The sequence below is a fragment of the Gekko japonicus genome, unplaced genomic scaffold (genome assembly GCF_001447785.1).
Source record: "Gekko japonicus isolate JY-2015 unplaced genomic scaffold, Gekko_japonicus_V1.1 scaffold473, whole genome shotgun sequence".
In the NCBI taxonomy this organism is placed as follows: Eukaryota; Metazoa; Chordata; class Lepidosauria; order Squamata; family Gekkonidae; genus Gekko; species Gekko japonicus.
Window position 1 is genome coordinate 313,711 of NW_015172566.1, and position 20,225 is coordinate 333,935.

The window sequence follows — 20,225 nt, forward strand, 5'->3', positions numbered from 1 at the left end:
AGCAGCTTCGGCTCCATGGGGGGCTGAGGTAAGTGAAGGGGCTGGGCCACCATCCCTAGACATTTCTGCAGCTGAGCAAACTCAATGTGATAAGAATTTTGTGTAGCACACTTCATTCAGAATGGAAACCTGTGGCTGTTAACGTCACCAGTGTAGACCAGGTTTGACATTTTCTATTTCAGCATCGGAGCCAGTTTGGTGTACCTGCTGGATGACCTTGGGCAAGCCATAGTTCTGGCAGAGCTGTTCTTGAAAAAGAGCAGTTTCTGTCAGAGCTCTCTCGGCCCCATTTACTTCACAGGGTGTCTGTTGTGGGGAGGGGAAGGGAAAGGAGTTTGTAAGCCACTCTGAGACTCCTTTGGGTAGTGAAGAACGGGGTATAAATCCAATCTCCTCCTCCTCCTCCTCCTCCTCCTCCTCCTCCTCTTCTTCTTCTTCTTCTTCTTCTTCTTCTTTGGTACAAATGATATTAGCTTGGATATCAATGGACTTAAAAGAATGTAACTGCTTAGAATTACACCGTTAGTTTCCTACTTTTTGATGTTGCCTGTATTTTAAGTTCCACAACATCCCTGTCAGTGCTTGGAAGCAATGCTGGGCAGATGCAGCTCACCATTCAGCCTGAGAGGCTGTTTCAGTAGGCTGTGGAAGAGCCTACAGTGAAAGGCCTGTTGTGGACTTTAGGAGATGGTGCAAGCTGACAGTCTGCTTCCAAGTTTGGGTTTAGAGCACACCAGCAGGAAAGAAGTAATTGCCTTCACCAGTGTTTTAGAATCAGAGCAATCAAGACCAATTCAGGAAGGTACTCCTAGAGGTGGGGAGTTCTACATCACTCATGCCATGCTGGAAGAAGGTGTTCAGTATGAATGAAGAGGTTTTCGAGCCTTCTGAAAAGGTTAAAAGATTACACTAGTTGGACTGCTGTCATTAAGGCCTATGGGATCATTTTCTATATGGGTGTCTCTTTGTTTAAAACATGGTTCTTGACCTTTGAAGAGTGAATAATGTTGGCATATGTCAGAAAATGGAATGGATGAGGTATGGCTATGGTATTACCAGTCTTAAGCCTTCAAGATGGAATGGCCTTGAAATTTAAATGTTACAATTTCACAATGGCCCTCTATAATGTAATCTCACTTTCCCTGTCTTTCAGATGGACATGGACACACACACAAGCGATTTCTAATGCAGAAATTTTTCCAACGCTATTCTGAACTGTAGGTTTAGAAAAATGCCACTAATCTTTAGTGAAGCAAGCACGGTCGCCAAACTCTTGGTGGGGCCTGGAGAGCTCCCAGAATTACAACTGATCTCCAGAATACAGAGATTAGTTCCTCTGGGGAAAAAATGGCTGCTTTAGAGGGTGGACTCTATGTCATTATATCTTGCTGATGTCTCTCCCCTCTCCAAACCATACCCTCCCCAGGCCCAAAATCTCCAGTCATTTTCCAACCCAGAGTTGGCAATCCTAGAAGCAATTTCATTTTATCTCATTGGAAATGAGCGAATTATGCATCTGACAGCAAATACAAAGAATAAGAATCCAAAACACATGCAGCACAGGAAACCTGTATTTGGTGGAACAGGGAAATGAACTGAAGGCTTCAGATACTCCAGAAAAGGACTCCCTTCTTCCTAATGGCTCTTCATTGAGCATTGGGGTTGTGGATCACATTTAATGCTTTCCCGCACCCACATGCCCACTATCGTTTTCCCTGTGGCTTTTAATACATAAAAAAGTAGCCACTTATATAACATATCGTGTTCTCTTTGAAACACATTGCACTTTCCTTACCAAAAAAAATGTGATGCTGCAGGGAAAAAAATCCAAGTGGATCTGCATTTCTGTATCTACCTAATGTTTTTTCATGATATTATTTATTTATATTGCATATTCATATTTACAACTTATTAATATAAATAATCTTACAGCCAAAAAAAACATAAGTAAACAAACATCGGCCAAAATTAATCATTCAGCTAAAGCAAAGAATGAAGTCTGCTAACAAAGCTGCTACTTCTAAAACTTCTTTGACACTTTATTTACATGTAGAACACTTGATTAAATATATTTTAGGATTTCTTCAACCTGCTCCATGGATTTATATCTATTCCAATATGTAATAAATGGAAGCCACATCTCAACAAGCCTTTCCTGGGAGTTAATTTTACCCTCACATATATTTTGATATACTGTAGTCTTATCCATCAGTGCCACATGCCATATCTTGGAAACCATTCATTTACATTGGGCAAATATAGTTGCTTCCAAGCTCGTGCCAACAGTTGTCTGGCTGCAACCAGCATGTTTTAAAGAATGTATTTTCTTCCTCTTAAGAAATCTGCTGGTAAAATACTTAGCAGGGCTACCTTGGGTGAGCAAGTTAATACACAGTTTAGGATGTTATTAATCTCCCTAAATGTGCTGGCCCAGAAATTTTGATCTAGTGTGCAAACTCACCAAACATGAAACAAAGTACCTATTTCTTTGTTATATTCTCCAGCATAATTTGGAAGCACCTGTCAGCACTTTTTCAGACCTTTCAAGCGTAAAGTACTTCCTATACATATTTTTAAAGATGTTTTCCCTTATACATATATTTTGTATCTACCTACTGTTAACAAGTAGTTTCAGGTGCATAGTGAATAACATAGATGTTGTAATTAATACACTTACTTGGGGAGGAAGAAATAATAAGAAAATGTGCACTGTTCAGATTCAGGAAGTCTCCCCACAATTGGGAATGAGCCATAACAGAATGTGTTAAAAGGAATGTGAGTAATAATATCCACCTAACCTGCACTCCTCTTTAATTCAATCCACTTTGTCTTCCATATGGTCCTTGGCTGCTATAATTTTAGCACTCCCAGTTATCTGGATTTAGGAATGTAAATATAAATATTTACTTATGGTATGTTTTCATGTGTTTCTAGATTTGAAGAATATAAATTTGAAGTTTAGAGGATTTTTTGAGATTTAGTAATAAGCTGAGAACTGTATTTTACACTGCTTTTTACTGGAGTATGGACTTCTAAAACCCATCATAGAAAGGTCTAGAGAGTCCCTGATCTATTGGCAAGGACTACAGCCTTGCACTCAATTTACATGCAGTTTGATTCCCACTAACGGAATATGTACATTTGATCCAATAATGGAGCCTGATTACAAAATGGCAGAAAACAAGAGCAAAAAACAAGAACAAACCAGTAACTTGTATCCTTTTATGTATTCTGCAACACTCTCATCATACATCTATTTGTAAGAAAGAGCCAGCATGCCTTCACTTTAAAAATGAGACTGGGGACCAGTACCTCTTGGGGTTTAAATCACATGGTCAGCTGTAAATGCATTGAATATAACATGAGAATTATTCAGCATATGTATAAAGAAAAATGGAGTGATCAGTGAATATGAATTATACATGCATTTGCTGTAACTTGTAAACAGGGTGGTGTACATACCTTTCCCTCCATGCCTCATGCTTGTCCTGGTTCCATAACCAGCATGGGGGGGTTATCATGTGAATTGGGCAAATGCATATATAATTCACATAGCTGATTTCTAGATTTTATTTGGAAAACAGATTGCATACACATTTATATGCACATATACCAAATATACAAAAAAAAAAAAGCTGCGGTGGCTCAAGTGGTTAAGACGCTGAACTGCAGGCTGTGGAAGGTCGGTAGTTCAGCAGTTCGAGACCCGAGTTGCCGCATGATGGAGTGAGCTCCCGTCTTTAGTTCCAGCTCCTGCCAACCTAGCAGTTCGAAAGCAAGAAATTGCAAGTAGATAAATAGGTACCACTTCGGTGGGAAGGTAACAGCGTTCCGTGTGCCTTGGTGTTTAGTCATGCCGGCCACATGACCATGGAAATGTCTTCGGACAGTGCTGGCTCTTCGACTTTGAAACGGAGATGAGCACCGCAACCCTAGAGTCGGATTCGACTGGCTTTCGAGCAAGAGAACCTTTACCTTTACCTATACCAAATGCAGATGTAAATTCTATACACAGATATCTGGAAGTGGGAAATGTACACTAAATTGGAGGGTCAAGCAAGAGTGACTGCTTTTGTATCATATAACCTCTTCCTTTTGTCTGGATCCATTACATGCTTTGGAAGTTCTGTATCATATATACATTATAATATGAATGCCTCTAACTGAGGTTCCAGTACTAAGCAGAGTAACTTGGAACCAAGTCCACTGAAATAAATACGGCTAACGTCTGGTGGCTGGGATCAGAATGTTAGTTCACCATGGAATTCCTTCAGATTTATTGGGTGTGTTCGTTTTTTTTCTTTCTCAGTGACTTGCACTGAATTTATGTTCTTCAAGCACTGACCCTACACCCTAGAGTAAAATTGATACTGATGTGGATTACACATTACTCAGCCATTGCTTAACCACTTTCCTTTTCTGTCATTTACTGCTTCATCCATTGGAAAACTTTCCCCACTTCTGTGATAAACATACTGCACATGGGGGGAAATAGTCACCAAACAGTTTCAAAGCATTCTGCAAGAAGTGCTTCTGTTGCTGAAGCTTCTGCCACTTGTCTGAAGTGAAGACTATTCCCCAACATACTGGAGAAACTCTGACATATTTATCAAAATACGCAAACATGCCCTTTACAACTAGCATATCTGTGTAATGTGGCTTTATGTATCTGTACTCAAGTACAAAATTTCCTCTTGGTTAACATTCATGTCTGTCATGTCTATATTTAAAGAAAAGCATTTTAAACCTCGGTGCAGTTTGATTGTGTGTGCCAGCTGTCCTTCCACAATCCCTTCTGCATTCATTCAAAAAAGTTATAACATCTTAGGGAGACTAGATCTGCAATTGCTTTGGGCAACTGACTCCAGAGGAGGTGCAGCTTTTTGATCTCCAACTATCTGTCTCATGAAAAGAAAAGAGTTCAAGTTCAGTACTAGAGTAGCCCTTCTTTGCATCAGGATCATAGCACCAATGAGAGCTGGCTTCAGATACCTGTTACATGAAGCATGCTGGGTGACCTTGGTTGGGGCCTGTCATTCTTCTCAGCCTTAACCTACTTCACGGGCCTGCTGAGAATATAAAACGGAGGAGAGAAATTAGATATACCACTCAGGGAGAAGGTTGGGATAAAATATGATTTAAAAAAATTCTATTTGGAGTGACTTGATAGAACAGAAAAACTGTGCTGATGGTAATAATAACATAGCTGAAGGCAACTTTGACAGAATCCCCACTATTATATTTGCATGCCAGCAGTAGTGCCTGAGTGCATGGAATGGCAGTGAAAATAATCGAATAACCATTTGACAATGCAAAGAGGCTACTACGCCAGCCACAACTTGCAGAATTATTAATATGGGGGTCATCCAGAGGTCATTTCGGGGGGAACGCGGGGGAACACAGTTCCCCCGGGTGAGGTACGGGGGGCGGGGAACATGACGAAGCCCCGCCCCCTGCTTCCGGCCGCCCCGCTTCCGGCCCTCATTCAGCCAGGAGGAGGCAGGAGAAGAGGGAGGGTAAGTTGCTTCCTCCCTGCCTCTCCCCACCCCTGCCTGCCTGGGGCCAGGGAGGGCCTTTGCGGGGCTTCCTTGCACTCCCGCCGGCCTTGCAGGTCCACCGCTGGGCCCCTCATGGGGATCGGCAGTGGAGCTGCAAGGCCGGCGGTGGCAGCCGGGACCGTTGGGGGCGGGATGTGTGGCCTTATGACACATTTCCGGTGATGTCAGGGGGTGTGGTCTTATGACACACTTCCGGTGATGTCAGGAGGTTTGGTATATGCTAATGAGTTATGCTAATGAGTTCCCCTAGCTCTTTTTCTACGAAATGACCCCTGGGGTCATCATCATTGCATTAGGAGTCTCCATGTCTTTGCTTCACGTTCTTGCTAATAGCAGACAAGAGCATAAAAAGTCAAAATATGAAAGTGAAAATCTACCCAGTAAGTAATTTTGTTCATTATGACTAGGACAGGAGGTCTCACTCACCACCATGTACCAAACATTATGTGTTTTCGCTCCTTAATACTGTGTCAGCAATAGCACCACTCGCATTTATCTGAATATATGATTGTCTGAATATTTCTGATATCATCCATCCCTGTCCCACACATGCAGTAGGTGACTGCATTGCATACTGTCCCCTGGAATGAATGAATGAATGAATGAATGAATGAATGAATGAATGAATGAATGAATGAATGAAGCAGGCTTTGGCTCTGAACATGATGGGGTGGATACTGTTAATCATTCTGCTAATAGTGGATCCTTCCTCCAATGCGTGATGTCTCCTTCCTCCAGAACATACCTGCTCCACTGAAAGGGACTCCTAATGCTAGAGAAACTCTTTGCCATTAGTACAATAGACAAATAGGATTTAAACTGTTGCAAACATAGGGTTCCATGCACACACAGAAATATAAACCAACCTGTATTTATTTTTGACACCTTTGCTTGGGAAAATAAAAGAACCCACAGTTTGCACAGCTGCATAAGCTTTCCCCCCCCCAAAAAAATCAATAAACCTGAATGAAATAGGTGATAAATGCACCTTGGACACTATAGCAAGCTAAATAATACATAATAGCCTGAAGGTGTTAAAATAAAAGAGTTGTAAACTGAGACCCAGGGGAACAGCATATGTGGATGAAATGGAATCATGATGTACGGTCAAGAAGTGGGTTAACATTCAACATACCCTTGGACCCCATTTGGCATTTATAATGGCAAAGTAGGAACAGGCAGAACAAAGGTCGTTTGAATCATACCAAGGAGACAGGAGAAACGGGTACCGATGGTGATTGAATGCCTTTACTGTAGATAAAGGGATTTTTTCCCCTTTCAGATCTAAGTCACTATCATTAGAATGATGCACAAAGCTTCTGAACACTTTCTGGGGGGGGGTGGTGGAATAAAATCATAACAGAAATAATCTGTTTTTGAAAATATTTTCTGTTGCAGCATCACATAATAAGCAATCTATTTCCCCAGAATTCCTACTCAAACAGTTCTGGCAATAAATAAATGTTAATAATTAACATAAAACACACCCAGAACTTTCCACAAACAATATGCTACTCTGATTAGAAACACTAATAGGGATGTTTGAACAGCCCCAGGTCAGCTCATGGCCTGTTTGCCAATCAATTTGATAACTGGTTTGACTGTTCATCAGTCTGTTCATGGCTGCTTAGCAGATTGCTTCACTGTATTTCCTCCTAACCATGCAGTACAGCTCTATTGGTTTTTCATACATGCAGATTCTCTTACAGCCCAATTGAGTTCTACTACATGTCCCCATCTTTGTTATATCAGTTAGAAATCATATAAATCAGTCATAAATAAAAGCTGTGTTTTAATAAAATCTTATCTGTCTAGAGTGATGATAATGGCTGTCCGTTGATTCGAATCAGCAGCATCCTTGTACGTTCACGGTTTTGCAAAAACCTGGTGCAAACCCATTCTGCTGGTATTCATAGCTTTTTTGCTTCTTGTCACCTTCAGACATGATAATTTTACCTGTATAACACTTTGTGGTGAAATCTGCAACATCCTGAAACACTAGCAATCAAGAGTTGTCATCTGAGAAACATCCAAAGCCAGTGTTATAAAAATGCAGGCCATTGTCCAGTGAGAGACTTGTATGCACAAATGAGGTTGCTGCGAGGGCACACACATAACTGAATCAGTGGAGAAATAACCTTAGTCTAAGGATGCATACAAACAGCAGAATGATTTATTCATGAAGCCTGTTCCTCATCACTTCCCCTCCTAACTGGGGAAAAAGGTGCCATCTGGTTTTTGCCCAGCACCTTCTGCCAATCATCTATTCTCAAATGTGTGATACTTCATTGATATGGTCCCTGGATCTATGGACTTAAGTGCCATTTATTTATTATTAATATGATTATTGTTGTTTCAGGATTTAGCTTGTCTTTGTCAGGTTCCACAGCCAACAACTGAGTACACACTTATTGGAAAGGTTATACTTTATTGAAGAGCTATAGATGCATTAACAAAGGCACTGTTAAGAATGGCATCGCCCCTACAATCATAATGGGATATAGGGTATTCGTATGCACCCCCCCTTCCTTAGGCCAATTAGCCACATTCCCGCGTGTGGGAGAAGGAGCCCCAGGCCGTTAGAGCCGAAGCTGAGAACCGAAAGCACTCCCACGGTTCCCTAGAATCCCAGACACCACACACCACCTGCAAGGCCATAGATAAGCAAGCATTACAGAAGCCAAAAAGGAATGCAGCAGTCCTGGCAAGCTAGCACCCCACCCCCAAACCATATGGCAGCATAGCTGACAGTCTTTTTACTTTGTTATGTAGGAATCATAAGCCCTGAACTGGATAACCCAGGCTAGCCTGTTCATGTCAGATCTCAAAAATTGAACAGGGTCAGCCCTGGATGGGAGAGCACCAAGGAATTCCAGGATTGCTATGTAGAGGCAGACAATGCAAACCACCTTGGAACACCTCTTGCCTTGAAAATCTTATGGGGTTGCCATAAGTGGGCTGCAACTTGACAGCACTTTACAGACATGTGGGAATCCAGAGCCTCTGGAATGGTCTTGGATAAATTCTATATTGCGATAAGAAAACTCTTGTGATAGCATTTAGCCATATGCATGAAAATGGCAGGTATGCATGAACATATCTAAAACCCTTAGTATGATCAGAAATTATTAACTATTTAAACCCAGTAGCCAAGCTCCTTCTATTTATTAATATAGTTGTTATAATTAATTCAACCTGAAATAATAGCAGTCAGTAATAATGGGAAGCCTTCCAATCTGTTCGTTTTTATTAGTCTTATTATCTGGTTTAGAAGTCAGAAGAACAGAGTGCTGGCAACTGGCAGAAGCTTTAGGAGGGTGTGTACATGCAGATAGTCATTCTACTGATGCTGCAACATCACTTCTGGTGTGAATGTGGAAGTGATATTGATGCATCAGTGTGATGCTCTAGGATTCCCTTGAAATTCTTTGGTAAAACCATAGGCTTCTGGGGAATCCAAGAGTGTCATGCCAATGTGACATCACTTCTGAGTTCTTGCAGGAAGTGACATCGGGGTGTGGCATCAGCATATGTGATATCTATTTTCTCTTCATCTTCCCCTCGCAACTCTATTCCCCATCTTCCCCCCCCCAATCTATTATGCCAAGTGCAAGCTCCTGTGCCAGGCTATCTACTTTCTTCTATTGCATTTCCCAGCACTTTTCTCTGCCTGCTTCCTGCTATCTTCGCTACAATCCCTGATAATTTCTGCCCAATTGGATGGGGAAGGGAGTTACCGTCATAAATTCATTTCCCAGGGAAACAAAAATACAAATAAAATAACTAAAACATTGTTTTAATAACAAATTCAACAAAAACATATTAAGATTTATTTTAAGAAAATAAATAGAACACCCCCCTCCCATTAAAAATCTCTTTGAAACACAATATATGCCACTGTCTTTGAACTTTGAGCTGAAAGGCTGTGGAGCCTTTGAAAACTCAGCTTCAGGATCTCATCAGGAAAAGTGAACACTGTGGCTTGCTCACCAGGATCCTGCAGCTCTAATGCAGTTTTATATGAATCAAGAACACTATGGCCCAATCTGCATCTAGCATTTGCTCCGCTGTTATTCCAAACCCACACTGGAACAGAAATTGCCGTCTACATTGCATGCCACTTTCACTTTGATTGAGTGTTGCATTTTATGGCAGTGTCCAGACTTCATGCAGCTTTCACTTTGTTTGATCTCTGGTTTTATGGTGGCTGTCTGCATCGATTTATAGCCATTTTATGGCCATTCGGGGGTGACTCTGCAGTCAGTACGGTGTTGGCCCGGGGGTAGTTGAATGTGGTTTTGTACCGCATCTTTTTTTTTCCAGTGTGAGTTTGGTAAAACAACTGAGCAAATGCTAAATGCAGATTGGGCCTGAGATACAAAACAGTCTAGCAGCAAAGCCACTACATATGAGAACAGTGATTGGTGAGCTTTGCGGATCCTTCTAGGATCATGAAATAATGCTGCTCAGTGGATCAAAAGTCATTTTTTCAGATCAACACAAAACCAATGGACAGTTGAACCAGTGCTTGAGGAAGTGTTAATGGCAGGACCGGCCCAAGGGTTTTTTGGGCCCTAGGCAGGCTACTTTCTGGCAAAACCCCCCCCGCGTGCACCCAATGATGGGGTTGCCAACCTCAAGGCAGGGCCTGGAGAGAAGGAAGTCCAACTTCTCTCCCACCCACCCCCAGCTGGCCTCCCCGCTGCCTGGACTCACCTTCTGCTGCCATCCTCTGGAGTGCAGCAACCGGCCTCCCTGGCTCTGGCGCCCGGAAAGAGAGCCGCGGCCACCCCAAGCAGAGCGGTTGCGTGCACTCCAGCCCCAACGGTCCAGAACCTCCCAGGGCCCCTGCTTGCTTCTCCCTCTGGCCCACCTCAGCTGCACCCCATCCCTGTGCAGAGCTCTGCCGGGCAGCACTCCAACCTCACCAGGCTGGACGCTTTCTTTTTTTTGAGGGCAGGGGGCGGGAAGAGGCAGAAGGGCAGAGGGATTTCATCACGGCGAGGCAGAGGAAGGAAGCGGGCATCCCCGTCCAAACCCCCAGTCGATGATGCCGCAGCCCCGCCTTCTCCTCCTTTCTCGATCTCTCCTCTCGCCCCACCGCCTCAGGAGCAGGGCCCGGGTGGGGAGGCAGGGCCGGAGCACAGCCCCAGCTGAGAGCAACCCACCAAGAATGAGCCCGCCGCCTACCCCCGCGGGCTGCAACAATCGTTGGGCAGGCTGCTTCTGGGGGGGGCATCTGCGTGATGAAGCGGGGAGGAGCGAGGAAAGGCGCAACCCGCCTTCGTCGGCCCCTTTCACGCCCCACACCAAGCTGCTGGGAGTGCAATGGCATGCGGGCTTTTGGCGGGGGGAGGTGCATTTCGGCGCCCCATCCAGGGCCTGGCGCTCTAGGCGAATGCCTAGTTTGCCTAGTGGGTGAGCCAGCCCTGGTTAATGGTCACCAATTGTTAAACTGACCTTTGGGTCTGGACTAGTGCAGATGTACCCTCAAAGAACAGATGTTCAGATAGTGTGGACTGGTACTACTTTAGTAAACTTAGCATATGCTCCAAGTCTGAGATGTTCCCCCATGGGCCAGTGATGAGAATTAAACCTTATGCACCATTGAGTCTGTGCCTTTAGCAATCTTTCATGAAGACTCTTACTTTTCTAAATTGTTTATTGCTTGTGACTCTAAAGTCAGCCCATTTCTTCTCATTAAAGGAGCAATGCCTCTGACAAAGGTAAAAAGCATAGCAGCTTCTTTATTATGAAATGGAAAAAGCTAAGGTTAACTAACATTAGGAGATTATTAGATCCTGCTTTGTAATCCAAGGTAATACATTTAAATATTGTAATCCAGTACATGCAGTTGCCTTCTCATTAAGATTAAGCAGCAAATACTTGAATCAAGAATGATGCCTCTGCTGATCAATAGTGCCATAGTGGTAATGGAAATACTACTACCTAAATCATCCGGGATGCTATTATTATTTTATTGTCATTATATGAGCTATCATTCTAATGATCTGGAGCCTGTCTGTTCTGCCACAGATTATATCAAGTGTATCAATATTTCAAAAGAAACATTATATTAAAAGCAATAGTTCTGACACTCAGAGAAGCAGCAATGCACAGCACAAGACTCGGGGGCCCCTCCAATGTTGCTGACGATGCTCAGATAAAAAAGTCAAATCATTTGCTTGCAGTTTTAAAAGTGCACCACATTATCCTGTGTGGCATTGAATGAGCCCCGGAGATGCACTGTTTGAGTTGTGAGCTGTGCCACTGAGAATATTGCTACCTCATATGATTGCTTGGGTTGCTTGTGCAGTCCAGTCAGGCCTCATATAAAGCATAAATACATTTAGATGTCTGATCAGAGCCCTCCCTGAGGTCAGGCCCAGTTCCGAACTCACTTTGTCATTGACCAGCGCAGAAGAATGGCACACCTACCCAACTAGCATTCCAGAGTTTGGGTTGGGCCCTGTACAACCTTGCTGCTGCCATAACGATGAGCAGCTGCTGCCAGCCCAAGGCTGGGGGAGAGGGTATGGAGTAAGGAAAAGCTGCCCGATTGGTTGGATTCACTCATGGCATTCTGTAGATTTTCTCTGCTCACGAACAGTCTGGAGAACCAACTGGGCATGTGCAGCTCACTGTACCAACCCTCCTAAGGAACCAGACAGCAGGCCAGTGACAGAGTAATACCAACTGTCTCCACAAACTTTGGGAGGGAGGCTGAGGTGCCGCACTGCAAATTGGCAAAAATCATCAGAAATATTTTTGTTAAATTGTGCCAGAGATATTTTTGTTAGATTGACGACCAGATGAGTTAGACAAGAATCACAGATATTTTATTTTACATGTTATAACAGCTGCCAGAATTTTATTTGCTATGGCATGGAGGACATTAAAGATTCCAATACTATATGAGCTGATATTGAAGATTATGGAATGTGCTGAAATTGACAAGTTGACAAATATATTAAAAGGAAAAATGGAAGAACAATGTATGGGACCCTGTATATAAACTAGTAAAACGTTTTCCCAAAACAACAACAACAAATTGGCAAAAATCAACCGCTGCATACACATGCATTCTCTGTTGTAGCCCCCACTTTAAGGAATGGCCTGCCTTAAGAGGACAAGAAGGCTCCCGTCCTCCTGGATTTCTGCAAACTATGCAAAACTGTATTATTTATCACAGCTTTTTACACAGGTAACTAGGGCTGTACTGTAACAAAATGTTTCAAAACGATGCTTTGGTAAAAGGATAGGAGGAGAAATAAGGAGGTGAGAAAAATCTTCATATCTGAAGCCCTGCTAGATATGCCAAGCTCTCACTGCTCAGCAGGGTGGGTGGTGGAATGGGAGCTTTTGATAAAGTTCCTCATCAAAGGTTCCTAAGTAAACTCAGTAGTCATGGGGTAAGGGGACAAGTCCTCTTGTGGATTAAAAATCCACAATGGCTAATAAACAGGAAACATAGAATGAATATAAATGGGCAGTTTTCACAGTGGAGGGTGGTAAGCAGTGGGTCAGTACTGGGCTCAGTACTGGATCTGATGCTTTTTAACTTGTTCATTAATGATTTGGAATTCAGAGTAAGCAGTGAAGTGGCTAAGTTTGCAGATGACACTAAATTGTTCAGGGTGGTGAGAACCAGGGAGGATTTTGAGGCTCTCCAGAGGGATCTGTTGAGTATGGGTGAGTGGGCATCAACATGGCAAATGAGGTTCAATGTGGGAAAGTGCAAAGTAATGCACATTGGAGTCAAAAATCGTAATTATAAATACATTGATGGGGTCCAAACTGGTGGAGACTGACCAGGAGAGAGATCTTGGAGTCATGGTAGATAACTCACTGAAAATGTCGACCCAGTGTGTGACAGCAATAAAAAAGGCAATTGCTATGCTGGGGATTATTCAGAAAGAGATTGAAAACAAATCAGCCAGTATCATAATGCCCCTGTATAAATCTATGGTGTGGCCAGGGGTCATTTCATAGAAAAAGAGCTAGGGGAACTCATTAGCATAACTCATTAGCATATGCCACACCCCCTGACATCAGGGGCCCGGTGGTGGACCTGCAAGGCCAGCGGGAGTGCAAGGAAGCCCCGCCAAGGCCCTCCCTGGCCCCAGGCAGGCAGGGGTGGGGAGAGGCGGGGAGGAAGCAACTTACCCTCCCTCTTCTCCTGCCTCCTCCTGGCTGAATGAGGGCCGGAAGCGGGGCGGCCGGAAGCAGGGGGCGGGGCTTCATCATGTGCCCTGCCCCCTGCACCTCACCCGGGGGAACTGCATTCCCCCACGTCCCCCCCCCCGAAATGACCTCTGGGTGTGGCCTCATTTGGAATACTGTGCACAGTTCTGGTCACTGCACCTCAAAAAAGATATTACAGCATTGGAAAAAGTGCAGAAAAGAACAACTAAAATGATTAAGGGGATGGAACACTTTCTCTATGGTTAAAGATGTCAGGGCTCTTTAGTTTGGAGAAATGATGACTGAGGGGTGACATGATAGAGGTTTACAAAATTATGCATGGGATAGAGAAGGCAGATAAAGAAGTACTTTTCTCACTTTCTCACAATACAAGAACTTGTGGGCACTCAATGGAATTAAGGAGCAGTAGGTTTAGAACAGATTGGCATAACACCAATGTATCTGAAGGACCACCTACTCTCTCATGAACCCACCCAGCTGCTACAGTCATCTTTGGAAGCCCTGCTTTGGGTGCCCCTGCCTTCTGAGATTAGGTGGGTAGCAAGCAACCCAGGAGAAGGGCTTCTCAGTAGAGGCACCAAAATTCTGGACCTCTTTCCCCAGGGAGACTCCTCTCTGGCCCCTTCCGTTACCATCTTCCACCAACGGCTGAAGGCTTTTTTGTTTCGTTTGGCATTTCTTCAATGATCCTTCCTTGCTGTCCAATGTTTTAATGGTTGTTTAATGTTTTTGTACGTGTTTTAGATCTGGTTTTAATTGTTTTAATGGTTTATTTGTGTTGGTTTTAATGCTTTTTTAAAAGATGTGACTTTATTATGTGTATTTAAATGTGTTAGCCACCTTGATAAGCAGAAAGTGAAAGATAAATAAAATAATACATCTATGGTGTGTAAAATAAAAAAATAAAATGCTGCTGTTATTATTGCATTTGTTTTCTAGTTCTCTGATATTTATCATGGATCTGTGTGGCAGAGGGTCAAAACCTTGGGTGGATTGCCAACAGAGGGTGTTGCACTTGCAAACTGTGAAGAACACAGGGATAAGAGGGATAGAACCAATACTAGCAAATTCCTGAACACCTAATTTCATTTATGGAGTCCTGGAGATAAGCGAGAATACTTACTATGGAGAGACAGAATGCATGTGAGTTTTGTGCCTGTGTCTGCTATGCATTTAGTTTCTGTTAATATGACAAAATGAGGGTATAAAGGCACTTTACATTTTGTCCTGTGAGAACTAGTGTGGTGTAGTGGTTAAGAGCGGCGGACTCTAATCTGGAGAACCTGGTTTGAGTCCCCACCCCTCCACATGCAGCCAGCTGGGTGACCTTGGGTCAATCACAGTTTTCTCAGCCCCACCTGCCTCACTCAGATCTGTTCTGGGGAGAAGAAGGGAAGGCCATTGTAGCCACTCTGAGACTCCTTCGGGTAGTGAAGAATGGGGTGTAAAAAACAACTCTTCTTCTTCCTTTACAAGGATAGTTTTTGCTTCTCCCAAATTCAGAGTCTGAGGCACTAAGTGTGCCTGCAGATATTTAGGGAATAATCATCTGCCAAGAGCCTGATATTGTCAGAGATTCTGGGATTTGAATTAGGCATGTGGTGGGCTAAAACTGTAATCCAGTCTTGAGTTAGCTGAGATGTTCTATGCACAGCACTCTATGACCTCTTTAGCTGCAGAAGGAAATAGGGTGTGTGTAATAACAGCTCCTGTGGTTTGTAAGAATTTCCCCATTGGCCATGCCTAGTATAAACTCTTTCTATTGCACCTTGCATCTTGTGTCACTTCATACACTGAGTTCCCATATGACTTCGGGCACCCTTTTTGTTTCACAGGGATACAAGCTCTCATGAAACCTTTAGTAAAGGTAAAGGTAAAGGTTCCCTTGCTCGAAAGCCAGTCGAATCCGACTCTAGAGTTGTGGTGCTCATCTCCGTTTCGAAGCCGAAGAGCCAGAGCTGTCCGAAGATGTTTCCGTGGTCATGTGGCCGGCATGACTAAACACCAAGGCGCATGGAATGCTGTTACCTTCCCACCGAAGTGGTACCTATTTATCTACTAGCAATTTCTTGCTTTCGAACTGCTAGGTTGGCAGGAGCTGGAACTAGAAACGGGAGCTCACTCCGTCTTGCGGCACCCGGGTCTCGAACTGCTGAACTACTGACCTTCCACAGCCTGCAGTTCAGCGTCTTAACCACTTGAGCCACCGCAGCTCCATGAAACCTTTAGTACTCATTTTAAATTTATGCTAGGCTTGGTTTGATTTGTTCTTCTGAACGATGTCAGAATCATGTGCCAGCTGCATTCCTCACAGCAACTGTTATTCATGGACACTTCCCAACCAGCTGGTACAGCTACAGCTTACTCGAACCATCTATGTTGTTGTCCAGCCCTGGCAAACAACCTGCCTGAAGATGCGCAATGCAGTACTTACGGCGGACTTGGTTGCAAAGGTTGGTATGTCCCGGTTTTGTCCTGATTGTGGTGGTTAGGGGCTATTGTTACTCTTTGGTCGTGGTGGAAAGTGCCATCAAGTCATAGCCTATTTATGGCGACCCTGTAAGGTTTTCAAGGCAACAGAGGTGGTCTGCCATTGCCTGCCTCTGTGTAGTGACTGGACTTCCTTGGTGGTCACCCATCCAAGTACTAACCAGGGCTGGCCCTGATTAGCTTCCAAGATCTGAGGAGACTGGGCTTGCCTGAGCCATCCAGGTAAGAGCATTTTTACTTCTGACTGTATTAGTATTCTTAATAACTGAACTAATGGCATGCTGTGATCACTTGTTTGTTATGAACCTGCTTGGAAGCCACCTTGAACTCTACAGAAGGGTAGGTTATAACTATTTTAAATAAAAGTACTTAGAAACTATTTTTCTGCCTTATTTGCCTGGCTAGTCACCACTGGGGGGTATCTTGTTTGTGCAGCAATCAGACGTGTCTACTAGTAAAATGTGGGGAGCAGCAGATCCAGAAGTTCAGCTCTGAGCTATGTAACAGACAGTCAAAGATGTTTCTTCTAAAGATTTCAGGTAAGGGAAGTGGAAGCCACATGAGACAAGAGCCTTTTTAAAGCAATTGTGTCAAAACAAGCTGTAAGTGCTTAAAAGGCTTCTTCATGGTAAGTGCATCTTGTTGCCTCTTCTGTTCTCTGTATAACACAATATTCCTTCTCATGAGGACTGTTTAAGAGGAAACTCTGGAATTGTTTCACAAGTCTGCATTAAACCCTATATACTTGTTCAGGAAGGCGTTGCTAGTGGCAGACAGAACTTCCCAAACATATAATCCATTAGCACTGATATTTAGGAAAAGGAAAGTGTGACTTTTGTTTTGCTTTCCAAGCTGGTGTATAGAAAAACATTGGGTGAGCAGCCACACAGTAAAATGCATTTGATGTCTTGCAAAGGGCCCCTAGATTCTGTCTCCCTGTCACTGAGGCCAGGATACTATCTACTTCAGGAGAGTGGATACATAGAGCAGTAGGGCAGTTCACTCCCATCTCAATTAACATGCAACAAGACAAATTGTGGACTTCATGTGTGAGGTGAGATTTAAAGCTGGCAGAGCTGTTGTAAACCCCACAGGCTTAGAAGAGTAAAACTTTGTTTAGGATTGCATTGTTCTCCCCTATCAAAATCCAGGATGAGAGGTATTCTTATGGAGAAGCAAGGTAGCATCCACTCAATGTGTCATTACAGTTTCTCCAGTGAAAGATTCTGGACACTGTTTGAATTGGTTTTAGGCTTTTGCACATTTGGCTTCCTTTTCCCTTTCTTGCTTGTATATTGTTTCATTTGTGGTGAACTGGCATAAACCAGGCCATCAGACCTATATTTTCAGACTTTGAGAGAAAGCTCCAGGTAAGACCACAGATGTAGTGCATAATAAATGAATCTTAGGAATAACTGTAAAAAGAGTGCCCTTGGATTTAGTGATGTGGACAAATATTGCACAGAGAGGAAAATGGCAACCACAGGCTTGCACTGTGGTCCCCAGGATACAGAAAGTGGTAGGTACCTTGAAAACTCACACATGAGATCTATAGGTTTTGAAAAGGACAGGTGTTCATTGTGAATTCTATAAATGGAGAACAAAGAACTTCATGGATGTGGGGAGATACCTACCACCACTTTATCCATGCTTGTAATTCACTGGTAGAAGCCAAAGAAGAGTGTTTGTTTTAAGCAACCACACTTCTTCTTTTCTTTCTAGCTTTTGAGTTATAGCCTAAATTAAATTATTACATACATGGTTCCAACTTAATCATTATCTCCCTGATTCCAAGTTTTCATTCAAATAATACAGAATTCATGCTTCTGATACCTAGATATAATTCAGTCTGCCCAGCAAAGACAGTGTTTAGCAGCTTCCAGATATCTTCCCATGTTCCTTATTTATTTATTTTGTATATTTATTCTGACCTTCCTCCAAGGAGCTCCAGATGTTGCTTACCAGAACTACTTATGATCTGCTGCATCATTTTTCTTCCTTTTTGTCCTCACAATAATTAGGTTAGACTGAGGTAGGTTAGGCTGAAAGAGAGTGACTTGCCCCAAGTCAGAGCTTCATGGCTGTATGCAGATGTAAACCTGGCTCTCCCAGATGTTAGTATGACCCTCAACCAAACTGGCTCTCTTCTTCAAGGGGCAAAACTATGGATAATTTATAAGTGTTTCTGGCTCCCAATAATGAACTTGTTTCTAGGAATCCTTGACACTCTTGAGTCATGGTCCAGAGTGTCCTCAGGCTCTTAGGCAACCTAAGTCGTCCTTTGGGGAGGTGCTGGCTGTTCTCACTTCCAGATGTTGCTTACCAGAACTACTTATGATCTGCTGCATCCTCTGTTCCTGCTGCCTTCCACTTCTGTCCTGCAGATCTGATTGCCAGTAGCGGACCATGTAGAACGTTTTTGATCAACAACATTTGATGTGCAGGTTTCTTCCTTACCGTACTGTCAAAACACGTTTTGTCTCAGCTCCTATTTTTCTGCACATTTATACTATGAAACCTCATTTATTAATAAGACCATATCTGAACAGCTACAGTCAGTATTTTGCTGGCAAAGCAATATAGGATATTCAATAGTGTGTCATTTTCCCCTTTCCCAATCACAGAGGCTGCAATCTAAAACAGAAGATGTGTGCAGGGCAAGAGGATTCATTACCCTTTCCTCTTCCATGTGACACCCCCTACACCCAAAAAAGCCAGCCTCATTATTGTTTTAAGAACATACCTCCTGGACTCCTTTAAATTTGGTGAAATATAGTATTAAAGTGACATCATGGTCACCATGTAATTGTTAGCCAAATTGCCTTGAATTATTAATAACTATGGGGAATTATGATATAGGCAAATAAGGGAGCAAGGACTTATGTATACAGCGGTCCCACTTCTTCCAGACGCACCAGAAATAGACTCAAAGCCTGGCTTCAATATAAAATGGTTTCATTTACTGAAGATATTTCACAAGCATACAATAATTCAAACACACTCACAATTACACATATTTAGGAAAATTAGAGAGAAGCGGATATCACATTCGCATTAGCAGGATAATCGTTGAGGGGTAATACTTTACCTGTCCTCGGTGGGATGAAGCGATCCTTAGGAAAAATAAGGGAGACTATGGGGTAACAGGGTCGTGTCCTGAACCAGAAGAAACACGTGGAGACTCTGGCAGTGCTACCAAGAGTCGTGGAGTTAGGATGGGTATAGGAGAGAGAGAAAGCAAGAGAGAGAGCAGGGCGGGTTGCCCTCTTTTATGAGGTGGCATGGGGGGGGCTAGGCTGGCCATATCCCCTAGCACACCTCCTGCTGGTCCGTCCCCAAAGCATGCTGATTGGACCTGGGTTCAGGGGGAAGGGTCTAAAGGAGTGGACAATGTTGAGATCTAGTAATTCTGGGCAGGACAGTGGCACCTGGAGGGATGATGACTCATGCAACCAGAGTCATTGTCATTGATATTCCTCTATTGTCTCATGGCTGTAGTTTCAGGTAGGTGAGGCTGAGTGGGGGAAGGGAATGCTGTCTGCACGTGCAAGGAAGAAGCTTCCTCATGGCGTTTGAATCTCATGTCTCTGGTCTGCTGCCTTGATATGGCATCTGTCTGGCTTATGGTGCTTCATGTGCCTAGGTAGCTGGTCCATCTTACAGCAGGTAAGACGGCAGTTAACCTCAGGCACTCTCGGGTCACCTCACATCAGTTCCTTTTGCACACTACTTGCACAGTCCAGTTATTATCACTTATGAACAATGTCCATAAGAGCGCTATAAGTGCCTTGCAGGGCAACATAATCCCTGATTCTATGATCACACAAGGAAGAAGCCCTTTTAAGTTTTTGGGGAGGGCGCTGAAGTCACTAGAGCAGCCCCTGGAATAACAGCATCAGGCATAAAATTGCATGAAAGTGTGGGCTTTCTCACAGCTTCTTCCTGCTCTGGGGAAAAAGCTACTTTTGCTTC